Raw genomic sequence first — 20,174 nt, forward strand, 5'->3', positions numbered from 1 at the left:
TTCTTCTTCCTTGATTTCTGCCATAAGGGTGATGTCATTTGTGTATCTGAGGTTATTGATATTTCTCTTGGCAAGCTTGATTCCAGCTTATGCTTCATCCAGCTCAGCATTTCGCATGATGTACTCTGCATATAAATTAAATAAGCGGGATGACAATATACAGCCTTGACGTACTCCTTTCCCGATTTGGAACCAGTCTGTTGTTCGATGTCTAGTTCTAACTGTTGCTTCTTGATCTGCATACAGATTGCTCAGGAGGCAGGAAGGTGATCTGGTATTTCCACCTCTTGAAGAATTTTCCACCATTTTTTGGGATTCACACAGTCAAAGGCTTTGGCATAGTCAATAAAGCAGAAGTAGATGTTTTTCTGGAACTCTCTTGCTTTTTCTGTGATCCAACGGATGTTGGCAATTTAATATCTGGTTTCTCTGCCTTTTCTAAACCCAGCTTGAACATCTGGAAGTTAATACTACATGATACTGCTTATATCAGGAATCTAGAACTGTCAGACTCATAGAAGCGAGTAGAATCATGATTGCCAGAGGCTGGAGGGAGGGAAAAGTGGGAAAGTATTAGTCAAAAGGCACAAAGTTTTAGTTATACAAAACAAATAGGTGCTATGGATTTACTAAACAGCATAGTTCTTATAGTTAACAATACGTTATTGTATGCTTAAAATTTGCCAAGAGGATGAATCTTGGAAACATTTTAGTATTTTTGTCATCAGAAAAATAATAAAAAGGGCAGGAGGAAACTATTGGAGGTAATGGATATGCTAATGGCATAGATTGTGTTAATGGTTTCACAGTATATAAGTCTCTTCAAAGTCATCAAGTTGTATATTTAATTATTTACAGCTTTTTGTATGTCAATTATGCCTCAATATTTTTTTTTTTAGAAAAGACAACGATGGGATATAAAAAAATGAAGAGAAATACTACACCTTCCTCTCACTTGAATAAGTGGATAAAGAGAACTTACTATTGACAAACCTGTCATTTTTTGAAAGCGTGTTGTTTACAATCTTTAGTACTTGAACTATTATTGTTAATTCACCTCACAACAGGTTCCAACACAACCGAGTATTTCAATCCCAGGTAAGAACCACTGCATTAAGTTTCTCAGTTATTCTGGCTCTGCACTTTGAATCCTCTATCCCCTGGATGGCAGTGTTGTTCTCCAAATTTCACATTACAATAGAAATTTGACATCTTAAAGAAAGCCATCTGAATGAATGGCTTTTGATGATAGCATTTTTGACTTAAAAGGAAAAGAGATGGATCCTTCAGATTTTATATTTTTAATGCCTAAGATTAACACCTCTGGTATCAATTTTTAACTTGAAGTGAATTACCAAACAATAATAAATCCTCAAATTGAGGCACTAAATGAATGTATTCTATTCTGTGTTTTATATACATAACATACTGAAGAGACTAGTTGGCAAGTCACTAGACTAATATATTTAACTAAGTCAGTCCTCTAATCTAACAGATATTTTTTGCCTAAATTGCATGTTAATGTGTATGGGGTGTTTTGGTTAGATTTGTTACTTTGTATCTCTCGGAAATTTAAAGAAAAGTTTCTGTTGTAGGAATTTTAAGCCTTAGAAAATTTTGAAATAGCTAGTTAATATTATGTAGTCAAGTTTTACAAAATCTGAAGGGATGGAGTTGATATTTAGCAGTTTAGCACTTTGTCTAAGAGCTTTGGCTGTGGAATCAGACTGATACCAAATTCTAATTCTGTCTCAGTAGCTATATGCCCTTGGGCAAATTATATCAGCTCTCTGTGACAAGATTTCTGTATTTATGAAAATGAGAATGATAATCACTCTCATAAGATTGTTGTGATGTTTAAATGAAAACACAATCTAGAGTTGAATATTTACCTCTCAATAATTTAATCTGCTATTATTTTCCATTATCCAAATTGATCTTGACAGTGACTTTGGGAGATAGGCTTGGTACATATGAAGGATGCATGTCTTATGAATAACAAATATGCCTGAGGTCAAAGAGGTAATAAGAGGGCAATCCAAGTATCTTGACATAAAACGATGGTGACAGTTTTACAACAACTGTATATGAATGTATAAATTACATTAATAATTTATGACTGCTATTCTTTCCCATTCACCTAATTGTTTATTGATTTTTCAGCAATTAATGAATGAGCTAAGGTATTTTATAAACTATAAATCAACATATATATGATTTATTTATTTTAATTATTACCAATTAGCCCAAGATCGATGCAACAAAACCTATAATAATTTAAGCTACGTATAGAAAGCATTAAAGTTTCCAAAAACATTATTGGGAAGACATAGAAATTAAAACTTTTTAAATTTTTAAAATATGTTCAGTTCAGTCGCTCAGTTGTGTCCGACTCTTTGCAACCCCATGAACCGCAGCACGCCAGGCCTCCCTGTCCATCACCAACTCCTGGAGTCCACCCAAACCCATGTCCATTGAGTCGGTGATGCCATCACACCATCTCATCCTCTGTCATCCCCTTCTCCTTCTGCCCTCAATCTTTCCCAGCATCAGGGTCTTTTCCAATGAGTCAGCTCTTTGCATCAGGTGGCCAAAGTATTGGAGTTTCAGCTTCAACATCAGTCCATCAGGATTGATCTCCTTTAGGATGGACTGGTTGGTTCTCCTTGCAGTCCAAGGGACTCTCAAGAGTCTTCTCCAACATCACAGTTCAAAAGCATCAATTCTTCTGCACTCAGCTTTCTTTATAGTCCAACTCTCACATCCATACATGACCACTGGAAAAACCATAGCCTTGACTAGATGGACCTTTGTTGGCAAAGTAATGTCTCTGCTTTTTAATATGCTGTCTAGGTTGGTCATAACTTTCCTTCCAAGAAGTAAGCGTCTTTTAATTTCATGGCTCAATCACCATCTGCAGTGATTTTGGAGCCCAGAAAAATAAAGTCAGCCTCTGTTTCTGTTGTTTCCCCATCTATTTGCCATGAAGTGATGGGACCGGATGCCATGATCTTAGTTTTCTGAACATTGAGCTTTAAGCCAACTTTTTCACTCTCCTCTTTCACTTTCATCAAGAGGCTCTTTAGTTCTTCTTCAGTTTCTGCCATAAGGGTGGTGTCATCTGCATATCTGAGGTTATTGATATTTCTTCTGGCAATCTTGATTCCAGCTTGTGCTTCATCAAGCCCAGCATTTCTCATGATCTCCTCTGCATATAAGTTAAATAAGTAGGGTGACAATATACAGCCTTGATGTACTCCTTTTCCTATTTGGAACCAGTCTGTTCTTCCATGTCCAGTTCAAACTGTTGCTTCCTGACCTGCATACAGATTTCTCAGGAGGCAGGTCAGATGGTCTGGTATTCCCATCTCCTTCAGAATTTTCCACAGTTTATTGTGATCCACACAGTCAAAGGCTTTGGCATAGTCAATAAAGCAGAAATAGATGTTTTTCTGGAACTCTCTTGCTTTTTTGCTGATCCAGATGATGAAATAATTGTGGTTCTTTTTTGTTGAAATTTGCCATTTGATGTTGAAATATTTTCTAAATAAATGTGGTTATGTTATGCATCACTTTAATGTGCATTTCTTACTTTGTGTTTTTTTACTAATGACTTATTACTTGCTGTTTGTTTTAGACTATGGAAATGATGTTAGACAAAAATAAAATTTGAACAATTTTCTTACTTAAGTTCAAAGTCGATCATATAGCAGCAGAGACAACTCATACATCAACAAACCATTTGGCCCAGGAACTACTAATGAATGTACAGTGCAGTAATGGTTCAAGAAGCTCTGCAAAGGAAACAAGATCTTTGAAGATGAGGAGCATAGTGGCTGGCCCTCAGAAGGTGACAATAATTGACAGCCATTATTGAAGCTGATCTTCTTAAACTACATGAGATGTTGCTGAAGAACCCAGTGTCGAGGTGTTTAAGGTTGTTTGAAGTAAATTGCAAAGGTGAAAAAGCTTGGTAAGTGGGTGCCTCATGACCTGACTGTGAACACAGCAAAAAAAAATCTTTGCTTTGAAGTGTCATCTTCTCTTATTGTCTGCAACTACAATGAACCATTTCTCGAATGGATTGTGACATGAGATGAAAAGTGGATTGTAATACAACAACCAGTGACAACCAGCTCAGCTCAGTGGTTGGAATGAGAAATTTCAAAGCACCTCCCAATGCCAAACTTGCCCCCAAAGAAGGTCATGGTAACTGTTTGATGGTCTGCTGCTGGTCTGATCCACTACAGCTTTCTGAATGCTGGCAAAACCATTATATCTGAGAAGTATGCTCAGCAGATGGATGAGATGCACTGAAAATTTCAACACATTGATAAACAGAAAGGGCACAGTTCTTCATGTCAACACCCAACTGCACATTGCACAATCAGCTCTTCAAAAGTTTAATGAATTGGGCTCCAAAGTTTTGCCTCATCCACCAGATTCTCAGGACAGTCCTCTCACCAACTGACTACCACTTCTTCAAGCATATTGACAACTTTTTGCAGGGAAAATGCTTCCATAACCAGTAAGGGGCAGAAAATGCTTTTCAGGAGTTTGTCAAATCATGTATTTTGTTGTTGTTCAGTCACTAAGTTGTGTCCAACTCTTTGCAACCCCATGGCCTGCAGTACACCAGGCTTCCCTGTCCTTCACTATCTCCTGGAGCTTGCTCAAACTCATGTCCATTGAGTCAGTGATGCCATGAAACCATCTCATTCTCTGTCACATCCTTTTCCTCCTGCCCTCAATCTTTCCCAGTGTCAGGGTCTTTTCCAGTGAGTCGGCTGTTTGCATCAGGTGGATGAAGTATGGGAGCTTCAGCCTCAGCATCGATCCTTCCAATGAATATTCCAATCCTTTAGGATTGGCTGGTTTTATCTCCTTGCTCTCCAAGAGATTCCCAAGAGGCTTCTCCAGCACCGCAATTAAAAAACATCAATTCTTCAGCATTCAGCCCTCTTTATGGTCCAACTCACATCTGTACATGACTACTGGAAAAACCATAGCTGTAAGTATACTAACCTTTGTTGGCAAAATGACTCTCTGGGTTTTTTTTGTTGTTGTTTCTTTTAAAAACATTTTATTTATTTTTAATTGGAGGATAATTGCTTTACAAGATTGTGTTGGTTTTTGCCATACATCAACATGAATCAGCCATAGGTATATACATGTGCCCTCCCTCTTGAACCTCCCTCACACCTCACACCCTATCCCACCCCTCTAGGTTATCACAGAGCACCAAGTTTGAGCTCCTTGCATCATACAGCAAATTCCCATTGACTATCTATTTTATATGTAATGTGTATGTTCCTACTTTTGAATGTGCTGTCTAGGTTTGTCCTAGCTTTCTTCCAAGGAGCAAGCATCTTTTAATTTCGTGGCTGCAGTCACTGTCCACAGTGATTCTGGAGCCCAAGAAAATAAAAATTTGTCACTGCTTCCACTTTTTCCCGATCTGTAGTATTTGTCACGAAGTGATGGGACTGGATGTCATGGTTTTAGTTTTTTTAATGTTGAGTTTCAAGCCAGCTCTTTCACTCTCCTCTTTCTGGACTACTTAACTCTAATGCAATTTTCCCCTCAGAAATTGGGGTAATCTCAGATTTGGGGTTGTCATATTCCTCAGTTTGTATACATTTTCATCATTGGTCAGGACAAAATTTCTTTCTTATTTGAGTTATGTATTTCCTTTACCCACTCCTATTTCCACCCTCCACCCTGGTAGGTAAATATTCTATTGTATTTAATATGTATCTTTTTAGAAGGAGTAGGTGTGTTTACAAAACATGTTATTACCTTATAAATTAAAACATTTTAATTCTCTTTTAAAATCTTCATTGTCCACCATACAGGTCAAACAGAAGATCAAAAACATAAATAATAGTATGATGTAGTTAAAAGAAAATAGAAAAGGTTGAGTTTTGAGTATCTATTACCTTTGTTGCTAATATAGCTTATTTCATAATAAGTTTACATAAATTAAATTTTAATAGTAGTTATGTTTTGAAACAGATTATATATTTTTTTTCCTTTTTTTGTGTATGTTTACTCTTTGAGGAATATCGTCTGCTCCCAATGTTTCACCTTTCTTTTGAAACATTTCCCAAGTAATGTTTCAATATTACTGTGAATATAACAATATTTCACAGTATTAGGTCTAGCTAGAAAAATAGTCTATATTCAAATACATTTGGAATTTTCTATATGATTTATAATGTAAAGTAACATTCATAATGTAAACTAAATCCTATAACTCTGAAGTAATAAACCTCTCAACCATATTTAAACTAATCTTTTCCAATCTCATTGGAGTGTAGGTCACTGTGCATTTACCAAATCTACTAGAACTGTATATACGAGTTTCAGAAATATTGGCATAAAAGTTGATAACTTTTCAATATATGTATCCAGTCTTTCCTTTAATCTGAAATCTAAGACTGAATTTTCAACTGCCTCTTACATACCCAGAAGTTTATATAGTCTGATATTAACAATGATATGAAGCCAAAGACTACCAACATACACTTACAGTTAAATGAGTTAAATTTATTACTGGTTACAGCAAGGGAAAATGCAAAACATAGTGAAATAGGGTGTCTCACAAAGAGTATGTCAGAACATGTAAGATTTTAATATAGTTTGAGTAATTTTGAAGATGATCTAAGGAAGTAGAGGCTAGCTCTAGATTGGATGCTGCCAGAAACAAAGAGCAAATCTATGACTGAGTATCTCAATAAATTTTTTGTGTCAGAGGGCTGGATAGAGTGAGAATAAAGCTATAATTGGTAAAGGAGTAACAGTCACTTATTTTAGCTGGTGCTGCTACTGCTAAGTCGCTTCAGTTGTGTCCAACTCTGTGCGACCCCATAGACGGCAGCCCACCAGACCCCCCCGACCCTGGGATTCTCCAGGCAAGAACACTGGAGTGGGTTGCCATTTCCTTCTCCAATGCATGAAAGTGAAAATGAAGTCACTCAGTCGTGTCCGACTCTTAGCGACCCCATGGACTGCAGCCTACAAGGCTCCTCCGTCCATGGGATTTTCCAGGCAAGAGTCCTGGAGTGGGTTGCCATTGCCTTCTCCAGGGAAGCCCTCACTGGGATCTTAATCATAAGACCGATTGGTGACCACATGGTCAGGAAATAAGCTGAGGTAGATCCCATTATTTGCTATAGCTATCAGATGTTATGTAAAGGCTACTCAATTACTTTCTTCCTCTCTTTTCATAGACTCACTTCAGGCAAATTGAAATGTTACTGCTCCTTAATAGTTTTCCTTTTTCCTAGGAGAAAAACAAAGTGACAGGAATAAGAATCCTAGGGGGAAAAATAGGATAGGTAGGCAGAGGGATATGGATTATCTTAAGCTGGGGATTCACAAACCAATCAGGTTGTTGGGGGAGTCTGTAGTTACATGGCTCTTTGATCAGGCGTTTGATTTCCCAGAGTGGACCAGTGTAGAAAGACCTGGAGAGGGAGAAAATACTGTGTTTTAGACCACAGAAAAGGTACAAGGGAGGAAACTAAACTCTGTTATGATGTTTTAGAAGTGATGACTGGGCAAAATACAGGCAGTAAAGAAAAGAATATTAGAGGCCGCGTAGGCCCTAGGATCAAGAGAAGGGCAAGATCAAAGGCAAAGTCAAAGAATTAAGATAATTGCTTTTAAAAAGTTGGAGAATCCAAGAGTTGCTTTCACTGAGTCAGTTACACAAGACTTAGAAAGGTGTGGGAGGAAAAAGTCCTTAAAATGCTGAAGTGCTCAGCCCTCAATTTATTCTGGAGTGGCCTAATTTATTTCAGATTTGGGGGAGATGGTTGATTATGTTTGATTATATGCTGATTGAAATGCTGTGTATATCTTTATCAGAATAGAGCTCAGTTTTAAATGGAGTTGCTCCAATTTTTACTATTTGGGTGATAAAAAGACTTAATTCTAATACTACTTAAATTAAGCAATCATGAATAATAACCTTTTGTCAGAAATCCTAGATGAAAGGATAACAATTGCTTGACAACATCATCAGCCTGCCATGTTACAAATCCTTCTTTATTTTCAATGTTGAGATTCAACAGCACTAATGCAGTGCTAAAAATGAAAGAAGCCACTAGAATTCTTAAAGTTGCCTTGTGTTGTTATATCTTTTGTAACCAAAATAGGATTGTGTCTTATTTAGCATATGTCCTTAACACATAAGGAATACTAATAATTAAATAAATTCCCCCCACCCCAGTTGCAAATTCAATAGAGGCAAAGAGAGCAATAGTATAAATGATGTTCTTCCAATGGAGACAGATTGAACAGGCAGAACAAAGCTAAAAATCATGGAAAGGTTTGAAAAGAAATGTGTTTTATGTGAGAATGTTAAATGTGTCTACTGCTAATAGTATGTCAAATCCAAATACTGACAGAAGTGGTTTAAAAAATGTCAGCTTTGATTAGAATTTTGACAATTTTCTAGCATTAAATGATTTTATGTCCATCCAGCATAGAATGCTGTATCCAAACAGAAATGGGAAAAATGGACACATGAACTTGGCAGAATGATGACTCATTCATCTATAGTAATATTTTTGTGCCAAAAAAGAAGCCCAAAGCTGTACTTTTATTAACTTTATCTTGTAATTAGGAATTTTTTTCAGTGTTGTATGATTGTATATTCTTACTGGAAAATTATCTCTACATGGATCTACTGATCAGAGAAATTTTATATCTTAACTGTATTAGAATATGATACCAAAAATAAAAATGCATTTATGAAACGGTTCTTAATTTTTTATTCAAGCAACAGTTTCCTATGGTCATGCATATTTAGTATATTTACTAGAGTTTAAGTGCATTCTTCATTGGCTTAGCATTGAGGTTTTCAGGAGAGTACCTCTCTGATGCCAGAGCCAAAAAATTAGGTCATCACTGCTTGTAAAATTAGGGAGCCATGTGAATTCCTAAAGTAATACAAACACAGGTATTGAAATAACATTAAGTTTTGTTCAGTTCAGCTCTGTAGCTATTCTAAGAAAGCAAAGACTATGCTTCCAGTTTGGTTGACTCCATAAGTACATCAAGGAACATATTAGTAATAGGCTCATGATTATAGTTATGGTTCTTAAAAGTGTTACTAAATCAGAAATATTGAGATAATACATCAGAACTACTCCTTTCTAGCTATTTGCAATTTTAACTATTTTGAATGCTACATTTTGTTTTTCAAATGAGAACATCTTACAATGTATTAATCTTGTAAACTTCTCTTGATTTCCGTGCTTCCTTCCTGGTAATTTGCATTCTTTGACTGTAATGTTTGGGCTGGCAGTAGACAGGCAGGGAATGACCAAATTTTAGTTCAATATATAAAAGCTACTTAGTAATCTACACTTATTCCCTGATTCTAAAACCCAAATTATCATTATACAAGTTCACATTTGTATTCAACCTGATGTTACAAAGGCAACCTAATATTTACCTTATTCCAAACCCTCTCAACTTCCATTATGTCCTCAACTTTCATTACTTCCTGTCCTGAGTAGTTATTGGCTCCATGATCATCCCAGAAACCTGAGACTGTCATGAATTTTTCGATTTATCTTACTTTTTGCATCAGTTGCTACAACCTGTTGGTCCCTTTTCCTAAACATGTCTCATTTCTTTCCATGCTTCTCCGTTCCTACTGCCACATTTCTAGCTCAGGCATTAATCTTCTGTCACCTGTCCTTGAAACAATTTCTTAACTGGTCTTTCTGTTTCTAGAATGATACCATCCAATCCAAGTTCTATCCTGAATCCAGAGTAATGTTTGTAACCAGGATATGTTATTACGTCAATGTCACTCCCTTCTGTACAATTTTTCAATGATTCCCCACTATTTACAGGATACATTTGAAACCCTTTCCACATAGCAAATATTACCTTGCCTTTCTTGGAAGCTTTAACTTTTAGAACTTCCACCTTTGCACTAGTAATATACCACATATGTTCAATTGTTTGAAATCCCTGAAACATCAAACTTACAAACGTCTGAGTCTTGCTCAGACTGACCCCACTGCTTGGAAATCCCTTCCTAACCTGTCTGCCTACTAAATATCTACTCTTTCTGCATGTTTTTGGAATGATACCTACAACTCCTTTCTTTCATTCAGAACTTTATCAACTCAGTTGGTCTTGAGACCACCAAGACCATTCCCACCACACCTTTGATTTTTGTATATTCTAGTCCCCAAAGGAAGCCCTGGACTCTATCCCATATGGCTTATGCTTAACCTTATCTGGTTCTACTTTTTACCCATATTCCCAATTTCATTTCCTAGATTCTTATAGCTCACCCTTTGGAACTTGTGATTTGTCCTTATCAAAACATCCTACATCTTCAACCTCTTAATTAAGCACTTCCTTTACCTTCATGCTCTAACCAAGATTTGGTTGTAGCCTTATTACATCTTTTTTTTTAATTTATGTCTTTCAGGTAGTGGTTATTTTTTCTTCTCCTATGGCCCTTGTGATTCTGAGCCTGAAATAGAAATAAATGGCCGTTTTAATTCTCTCTGTTGTATTCAGAACATTGCTTTTCCTTCTTTCCAAAAGGCCTTCAGCACTGAAGCTTCTGCTTTCAGAATGTGTCGCTCATTATTATTTCTGTTGGCTACACACAGACCAGTTTCTCCCATTTCTTGAATACTTAAGTACTGGTTCACTGTCATACCCCAGTACAACAAATACAAAAAACATTCTATCACTTCAGTATCCATATAGATTCAAGTAGATGGACCTTCTATTTCCTTGTCCTGGTTTCTCAATTCTTTGACTTTCCTTTATTAACCACATTTTTCATCTTAAAACAGGCAGCTCTCATGTTCTTACTCTAAACCACCTGTAACCAATAACTGCACTTCCTCCATGCTTCCATGTTTAAGCATACTGCTTTCTTTTCCTTTCCAGAATTGTAATATAAAAAGTTTCCAAACATTCAGAAAAATTAAAAGAATTTTTACAGTAAATATCTGTATATCCACATTTAGATTCCATCATTAACATTTTACTTTATTTGCTTTACAATATAGCTATCTGTCTATTCACCCATCCCTTTCTCCATCATTAATTCATCTTATTTTAGTGCATTTCAAAATAAATTGCAGGCATGAGTAAAACTCCTTTAATACCTCAGAATACCATCTGTGCCACCAGGGAAGTCTAGAATAAATATCACTAACTGTAATTTAATATTTGTTTATGATAATAGTAATTATCATAGTAATTCACACACACAAACCATAGCTTTGACTACATGGACCTTTGTTGGCAAAGTAATGTCTCTACTTTTTAATGTGCTGTCTAGCTTTAGTCATAGCTTTTCTTCCAAGGAGTAAGCATCTTTTAATTTCATGGCTGCAGTCACCATCTGCAGTGATTTTGGAGCCCCCCCAAATTAAAGTCTCTCACTGTTTCCATTGTTTGCCCATCTATTTGCCATGATGGGACCAGATGTGATCCAGTTGTGATCCACACAGTCAAAGGCTTTGGCAAGAGAATTGAGTAGGTGGTAAATAAATGCTAGTTGAATGAATGAAGGTCTCACCTCACAGTAATACCAATATTAATACCAAGTTAAGATAATAGGATAAATCCTACCAGATCACTCAAATCCAGAATTAGATTATCTTGACAAATCAGGCAGAGTACATTGCCAATGATGGGACCAGATGCCATGATCTTAGTTTACTCAATGTTGAGTTTTAAACCAACCTTTTCACTCTCCTCTTCCACTTTCATCAAGAGGCTCTTTAGTTTGTCTTCGCTTTCTGCCATAAGAATGGTGTCATCTGCATATCTGAAGTTAATGATAGTTCTCCTGGCAATCTTGATTCTGGCTGTGCTTCATCCAGCCCAGTGTTTCTCATGATGTACTCTGCATATGAGTTAAACAAGCAGGGTGACAATATACAGCCTTGACATAGTTCTTTCCCGATTTGGAACCAGTCTGTTGTTCCATGTCCAGTTCTATCTGTGGCTTCCTGACCTGCATACAGATTTCTCAGGAGGCAGGTCAGGTGGTCTGGTATTCCCATCTCTTGAAGAATTTTCCACAGTTTGTTGTGATCCACACAGTCAAAGGCTTTGGCAAGAGAATTGAGTAGGTGGTAAATAAATGCTAGTTGAATGAATGAAGGTCTCACCTCACAGTAATACCAATATTAATACCAAGTTAAGATAATAGGATAAATCCTACCAGATCACTCAAATCCAGAATTAGATTATCTTGACAAATCAGGCAGAGTACATTGCCAATGTATCAGGACACTTAAGGATGAGTTCATAAACAAATCAGGTTTTTTCTTGCACCACTTTTCTTACATTTCATTACATCCTGAAGAAGTGACAGAATTGAAATTAATTACATGTCAAGAGGCATAATCCTTAATTGCTTTCTTCAAAAAGCCATGCTTGTTATTGTAGTCACATTTATTTTCTATTACAGCTAAGCAGAGGCTAATATTTGTATTATTAGTTTAGTACGCCCAGAATAATTATAGTTATAGCCTTTTGATGTAGAATTACTTCCAGACTGCATTTTCCCTTTGGGCTTAGTTAAGCAAAACTATATCATATATAACAGAAAGATACCATTAATGAATAAAATGTTCATATCAAATCTTGTTAGGTTACATGGATCAGGCATTTAATAAATGGAATGCAATCTAACTTGGCTTTTACACATCTTGTTGGTTTTCCATGGTTGCCTATAGTAGAAGTTATATTGATGCCATCCTGTTAATGAGAAAATTAAGACTATGTAATATACCATACTCTCAACAATGTAGTTGTATAATTTATACCTCCTGCTAAGAGAATCAGTAAGCTTACTGACTGAACAGATGCAAAGAAAGAGAAATGTGTGAGATGCTCTGACAGAATGACACCATCCACAATACTAAACAAGAAGCATGTGTCATAAATGCAAACCTTATATAATAGAATAACACCTTTCAAAACACAAGTGTGATTGTAAAACCATCTGCTTCATAATCAGCTTCTCAAGTACATCTGGTATTGCTATATTGCTCACTAAATTGTTCCTAAATGCATTTTAAAAACATAAAGTGAATGCAAATAGTCTATGGGATAAGAAACTAAATGTCCAAATGTCTTCCTTTAGTACCTTTCTAATTTCATCATTGTATTTCTTAATTAAACTCTCTCAGTAAGCATGTAACTGTTACTGTTAAAAACACATATTCATTAAATGAGTGTTTAAAGGACTCAGGTAAGTAGTGGTTTCAATTTACCTGTGTAAGTTGAGTATAATTTTATTTCTATGTAATTATTTCTTTTTATTAAAAATAAAGAAAATGCATCACTAGATTCCTTATTTCAACCATAATGTCATATACAGTATGACTGTATTGTTAGAAATAGCAAGACAAAATGATAAATGTAGAGCAGAAATGTAGAGCAGAAAATGGGTTCTGACTTTAAACATTTTTAAAACAACAGTTTAAAACTTAGTCTAAACCCAGAAGCACCCTTAGATTTTATTATTGACTTCAGATAATTTGTTATTGTATTTTTTTAAGAGTAATATTTGTGTTGAACTGTTTCCTGGTTCAATATTTCATAGGCAAAGTTCTTCTTTATACTAGCTGAAGAAAAACTGCAAAGAATCTATGCATATTAGGAGGTTATTTTAATAGTCATGCAAACTACTCTTTTTATCTTATCTTTTCTGTGAGAGTTTGAACTGATTTCAAACTTGATTGAAATTCCTTGATTCAGATTCCAGATTTTCTTTTGCACATGTGTCTCTCTCCTGTCAGTACTATTATTTTCAGTACAATCCATTTTTTTTCCTTCCCATCCTGAGAAGAAAGGCAGGGGTGTTTCTATTAGAATGTTTTAACAACTTTTAAAATAACAGTTTAAAAATATTTAATTTTTTTATCTGGTGTCTAAGATGGTCATGTAGGAAGACCCTCAACTCATTTCTTCCCATGGACACACCTAATCTACACCTACTACATGCAAAGAAATTCCTCATAAAGAATAAATGAGAGCTGATTGAACAGTTTCTATGAAACAAATGATAGAAGAAACACATAGAAGAGATGGAAACATGGTTTAATGGGAACACCCACTCCTGATGTAGTGACCTGCAGTAAAGGGAGATAATACTAAGGGGTCTACATGCAGATTTGCTTGTCCTAGGGCAGAATGAAAAAGAAAGGGCAATAAACTACACATGAAGCAAATCCATTAACTAGCCCTAGATAGTCTGCAAATGGGCCAGGAACTATTGGAACTCGCTTCAGGATCTGAGGCCCCAAGAATGTCATTTTTTGTGCTCTCTGCTCATTTTGGTAGTATAGCTAGAAACATGGCCTATGTACTCTAGCCAGCCTGCTGCTGCTGCTGCTGCTAAGTCGCTTCAGTCGTGTCCGACTCTGTGCGACCCCATAGGCGGCAGTCCACCAGGCTCACCCGTCCCTGGGATTTTCCAGGCAAGAACACTGGAGTAGGTTGCCATTTCCTTCTCCAATGCATGAAAGGGAAAAGTGAAAGTGAAGTCGCCCAATCGTGTCCAACTCTTAGCAACCCCATGGACTGCAGCCTACCAGGCTCCTCTGTCCATGGGATTTTCTAGGCAAGAGGACTGGAGCGGGGTGCCGTTGCCTTCTCCGAGCCAGCCTGCTAGAACTGCCCTATTTTATCCCAGGCTGTCTGCTTATACCAGCTGCAGCCGCATCTCCACAACCCAAGGCAATCCCAGCCCATTCCTGCTCCAACGCCAGTCATTCCTACCAGGTGGCCTTGGTGCAGAGCACTCTGAGACATGCTCAGCCTATGCCTGCTCCAGCTACAACCATCTCACAGGGTGGCCTTGGAGTACAAGGCTGTAGGATCTCTTGGCACATACCTACTCCAGATCAAGCTGTCCCACTGGGTTGGCTCTGGTGCAGCGCACACTGGGACACCATTGGCCTACACTTGCTCAAGCAAGCCCAAGCTGGCCTATGAAGCCTCTTGGTACATACAGTGCACACATGGGGTGCTCTTATACTGGGCCGTGTCTTTGAGGCCAGGTGAGGTACCTGTTTTGCTTAATTCATAGAAACAAACACAGAAAGTCAAACAAACCAAAGAAACATAGGAATACATTCAAAGAAAAAGAAAAAACCCTGATGAAATGGAGCTAAATAATTTCTCTGATCGAGAGTTCAAAGTAATGGTCATAAAAAGCTCACCAAGTTGAGAAGAAGAAGGAAGGAATGCAGTGAGAATGTCAACACAGAATATATGAGAAAGAACTAATCAGAGATGAAGACTATAATGGAAATGAAAAATACATGAGAGGGAATTAGTAGTAGATTATGTGATACAAAAGAACAAATATGTGATCTAAAAAACAGAATAATGGAAATCACCCAATCCTAATAGCAAAAAGAAAAATGAATTTTAAAATATGAGGATGTGTACAAGAACTCTGGGACAACATGACGCATATCAACATTTGCATTATAGAAGAGAGAGAAAAGGGGGCAAAAATTATTTGAATAATGGCTGAAAACTTACCTAACTTGGAGAAACAAACAGATATCCAGGTACAGGAATAATAGAAAGTCTGAAACAAGATGAATCCAAAGAGATTCACCAAGATAGATCATAATTAAAACACAAATATTAGAGTATTAGAGTGGAAAGAAGAGTGCTAGGTGCCAAGAAATTCAGACAGCCTCTAGAAGCTGGGAAGGTGGAATGTTCTGGAAGAGATTAAGATGGCAAAGTAGGAGGATGTGAAAGTCACCTCTGTCCATGAACACATGAAAAATAAATCTTTATGTGGAACAATTCTCACTAAAAAGTAACCGGAGACTACTGGAAATACTCCTATACAACAAAGGCTGTAAAAAAAAGATCCATGTGGATTTGAGCAAGAAGGGAAGAGAAGCAATCAAGTTGGAACCTTTGCTCCTGGGAGAGGATTCAGAGGAAAAGGGAGATTACATGGGTGGAGATCTTTCCTGGAGAGTGAGTGGTTCTAGCCACATATTGAGTGCCCAAGCTCCGGGGCCTAATACAGGGAATACAAGCCCCCTTTGTTGTTTGGAAGCTGGGGAGACTAACAAGAGGGCTGTGGGAAGCCTGAACTTGTTCATAAAAAGCACATACATGTTTTCTTGTTCCCAGAGCAGGGCAGAGAAGTTGGATTGAAATTGCACCAGTGGTTGGATCCGTGATTGCCCTGGTGAATGCTGCAGCCTGAACCAAGCAAACAGTCCAGCCTGATGCTTCACGAAAAAACTCCATACTGGGGCAAGGGCTTGGCTGTGAGACCCAGACACCAAACTGCATCTGAATAGAGTGGAAAAGTGAAAAGGGAGGTGAAAGTGAACGTGTTAGCTGCTCAGTCACATGTCTGACTCTTTTCAACCCCATGGGCTGTAGTCTACCAGGTTCTTCTCTCCGTGGAATTCTCCAGGAAAGAATACTGGAATGAGTAGCCATTCCCTTCTGCAGGGGTTCTTCCTGACCCAGGAATTGAATCTAGGTCTCCTGCACTGCAGGTATATTCTTTGCCGTCTGGGCCCAGCCATTACTGGCACTTATAGAAGCAACGCCATCAGAAGCAGTCCAGATCTTTGACCCAGGTCAGATTGCTGCAGCGTGTTCCCGGACACACACCAAGTAACCACAGCAGACCCTCTTGCTCCAGCACTGTTCCCCTTCTGGGTGAGGATACAGGTGCTAGGAGAGGGGAAAACACACACCTGCTTGGCCATGACGCTCTGGGCTTCTCTCATGCCACTTGGAACCTACCCCTGTTCCTGACAAGGTGGTGATAGCCACTGAGGAGAGGGTTCAGCCCCAGCTTACAACTGGCTCCAGTGCCAGTCCTTCTATTTCCAGCCCCACCTCTCACCAAGGTGATAGCTGGCAGCATACCCAGAGGAAAGATGTGACTTGTGTTCACACCAATTCTAGCTCTCCCATCAAAGTACTGGGCATATGCAGACTATAGGGATGCTCTCATATAAGGAAACCCATTCAAAACCACCAGAGATAACTATTTCACATAATTTTGTAGACAGAAAGGTTAAGCAAAATGATAAGACAAAGGAATTTGTTTTAGTAGAAAGAACAAGAGAAAACCGCTGAAAAAACAGCTAATGAAATAGAAATAGACAATTTATCAGATAATCAAAAGCCTTAGTAATAAGAGTGCTACCTGAGTTAGGAAAAAATAGATGAAAATAGTGAAAAATTTTGACAAGAAACTAGAAAATTAAAAAAAAACAGCAGTCAAAACAGAATACAATTATTGAAATTAAAACACACACACACACTAGGAGGAATTAATAGCAGACTAAGAACATCTAAGTGATCTGGAAGATAGAAAAATGGAAATCACCAACTCAGAACAGCAAAAAGAAAAAAAAATTAATAAAAAGTTTAAAGGATCTCTGAGATAATATCAAGCACACCAACATTCTCATTATAAGTGTCCCAGAAGAAGAGAAAGAGAAGAGGATTGAAAGTATATTTGATAAAATTATGACCAAAATCTTCCCAAACCTGAAGAAGGAAACAGATAATACAGGTACAAAAGGAGAGGGTTCTAGACAAGATGAACACAAATGGACCTACACCAAGATATATTATAATTAAAATGATAAAAGTTAAAGGTAAATGTAATTCTAAAGTCAGCAAGAAGAAACAATCATATACAAGGGATTCCCTATAAGGCCATAAGCTAATTTCTTTACAGAAACTTTGCAGGTTAGAAGGAGTGGCATAAATATATTCAAACTACTGAAAGGGAAAAACCTGCAACATGAGTTACTCTCCCCAGGATTATATTTGGAATTTAAGGAGAAATAAGGAACTTCTTAGATAAGTAAAAACTAAAACAACTCATCAATACTAAACTTAATCTAAAAGAAATTATAGGTCTTGAAGTTGAAAAAAGAAGGGAATAAAAAGAAGTAAGAAACTAGAGGAAATGAAAAATCCCACTAGTAAAGGTAAATATATGATAAATACTGAGGATCAACCACTTAAATAAACTAGTATGAAGATTAAAAGACAAAAAATTATAAAACAACAATTAGTATAATAAGCAGTTAAGGAATAAACATGAAGATTTAAAATGTGACACCAAAGCCCCAAAATGGGGAGGAGAGGAATGAAAATGTAGAACTTTTAGAATGAGTTTGATCACTTCTCAGACTTTTGGCTAAGAACAAGTGTAGGATGAGTTTGAACTTAAAGAAAAACCTATTTAAAATAAGTAGATATAATTATAAGTCAACATTTATGAACCGCATGTTAACCACAAATCACAAACCTACAATAGTTGGGCAAAAATCAAAGGGAAAGGAACATAAGCACAGCACAAAAGAAATTGATCAAACCACAAAGGAAGAAACAAAAATAAGATGAAGAGAACAGAGAACTTTAAAGACAACAGGAAAATTAGTACTAAAATGACAATAAGTATATATCTATCAATAATTACTTTGAATGTCAATAGACTAAATCCTCTAATCAGAAAACATGGGGTGGCTAATTGGATTTAAAAAAAAAAAAAAACAGAACACAGCTATATGCACTTCAGAAAGAAAGACAGAGACTGAAAGTCAAGGGATGGAGAAAGATAGTAATGTGAATGGAAACAACAAGAAAGGGAGATAGCAATACTCATGTCAGACAAATTAGACTTTATTAAAAGTCTGTTAGTTGCTCAGTTGTGTCCAACTCTTTGTGATCCCATGGACCATAGCCCATCAGGCTCCTCTGACCATGGAATTCTCCAGGCAAGAATACTGGAGTGGGCTGCCATTCCCTTCTGCAGGGGGTCTTCCCAACCCAGGGATCAAACCTGGGTCTCCTGCATTGCAGGCAGATTCTTTATCATCTGAGCCACCTGGGAAGCCCCATAAAAAAGACAGAAAGACTTTAAATAATGATAAAGGGATCAATACAAGAAGACTCACTGACATATATGCACTCAATAAAGGAGCTTCTAAATATATAAAGAAATTATGATCAGACACAAAAGGAGAAATTGACAGTGATATAATAATAGTAGGGGACTTTAATACCTCTCTTACATCAATGGAGAGATCATCCAGACAGAAAAATAAAAAAAGTTAACAGTGGTCTAAAATAAAACAATAGATTGGCTGAACTTAATAGATATGTACAGAATGTTTCATCCCCAAAAAAAGGAAAGTACAAATTTTTTTCAAATGTACGTGGGACATTGTCCACAATAGCTAACGTGTTAGGCCACAAATCAAATCTCAGTAAATTCAAGAAAATGGAGATCATATCAAGCATGTTTTCCAATCATAACAATATGAAACTAGAAATATGTTACAAGTAGAAGACTGGAAAGATCACATATATGTGGAGACTGAACAACATGCTACTAAATAACCAATGAGTCAATGAAGAAATCAAAAAGAAAATAAAAAACTACGTGAGACAAATATAAATATAAACTCAATTTTCCAAAATGTATGGAATGTAACAAAAGCTGCTGCTGCTGCTAAGATGCTTCAGTCGTGTCCGACTCTGTACGACCCCATAGACGGCAGCCCACCAGGCTCCCCCGTCCCTGGGATTCTCCAGGCAAGAACACTGGAGTGGGTTGCCATTTCCTTCTCCAATGCACAAAAGTGAAAAGTGAAAGTGAAGTCACTCAGTCATGTCCGACCCTTAGCGACCCCATGGACTGCAGCCCACCAGGCTCCTCCGTCCACGGGAGTTTCCAGGCAAGAGTACTGGAGTTGGTTGCCATTTCATTCTCTGGTAACAAAAGCAGTTCATAGCAATACCAGCCTACTCCAAAAAACAAGGAAAATCTCAAATAAGAAATCTAACTTTACATCTAAAGAAACAAAAAGGATCCAACCAAGCTCAAAGTTAGTAAAAGGAAGGACATAGTAGAGTTGTATTTTGTAAGACAGAGAATAAAAAAAGAAATCAATGAACCTAAGAGATAGTTCTTTGAAAAGATAAAGAAAATTTACAAATCTTTAGCCAGACTCATTAAGAAAAAAAGAGAAAGTGTTCAAATAAATAAAATCATAAATGAAAGAGGAGATGTTATAATCGATCACAGAAATGTAAATATTAACAGATTACTATGACCCGTTATGGAGAAGGCAATGGCACCCCAC

General features: G+C 37.0%; 1 long non-coding RNA gene across 1 annotated transcript in view; it reads left to right on the forward strand.

The window, feature by feature from the left end:
- Nucleotides 1–20,174, forward strand: part of LOC145509774 (uncharacterized) — a 404,239-nt gene that overhangs the window by 2,580 nt on the left and 381,485 nt on the right. Inside the window, exon 2 of the long non-coding RNA XR_014056401.1 lies at nucleotides 900–1,098. This is a non-coding gene — a long non-coding RNA (uncharacterized LOC145509774). The remainder of the gene's footprint in view (nucleotides 1–899; nucleotides 1,099–20,174) is intronic.

The sequence above is a fragment of the Giraffa tippelskirchi genome, chromosome 6 (assembly GCF_054371585.1).
Source record: "Giraffa tippelskirchi isolate mGirTip1 chromosome 6, T2T-mGirTip1v1.2.pri, whole genome shotgun sequence".
NCBI lineage: Eukaryota > Metazoa > Chordata > Mammalia > Artiodactyla > Giraffidae > Giraffa > Giraffa tippelskirchi.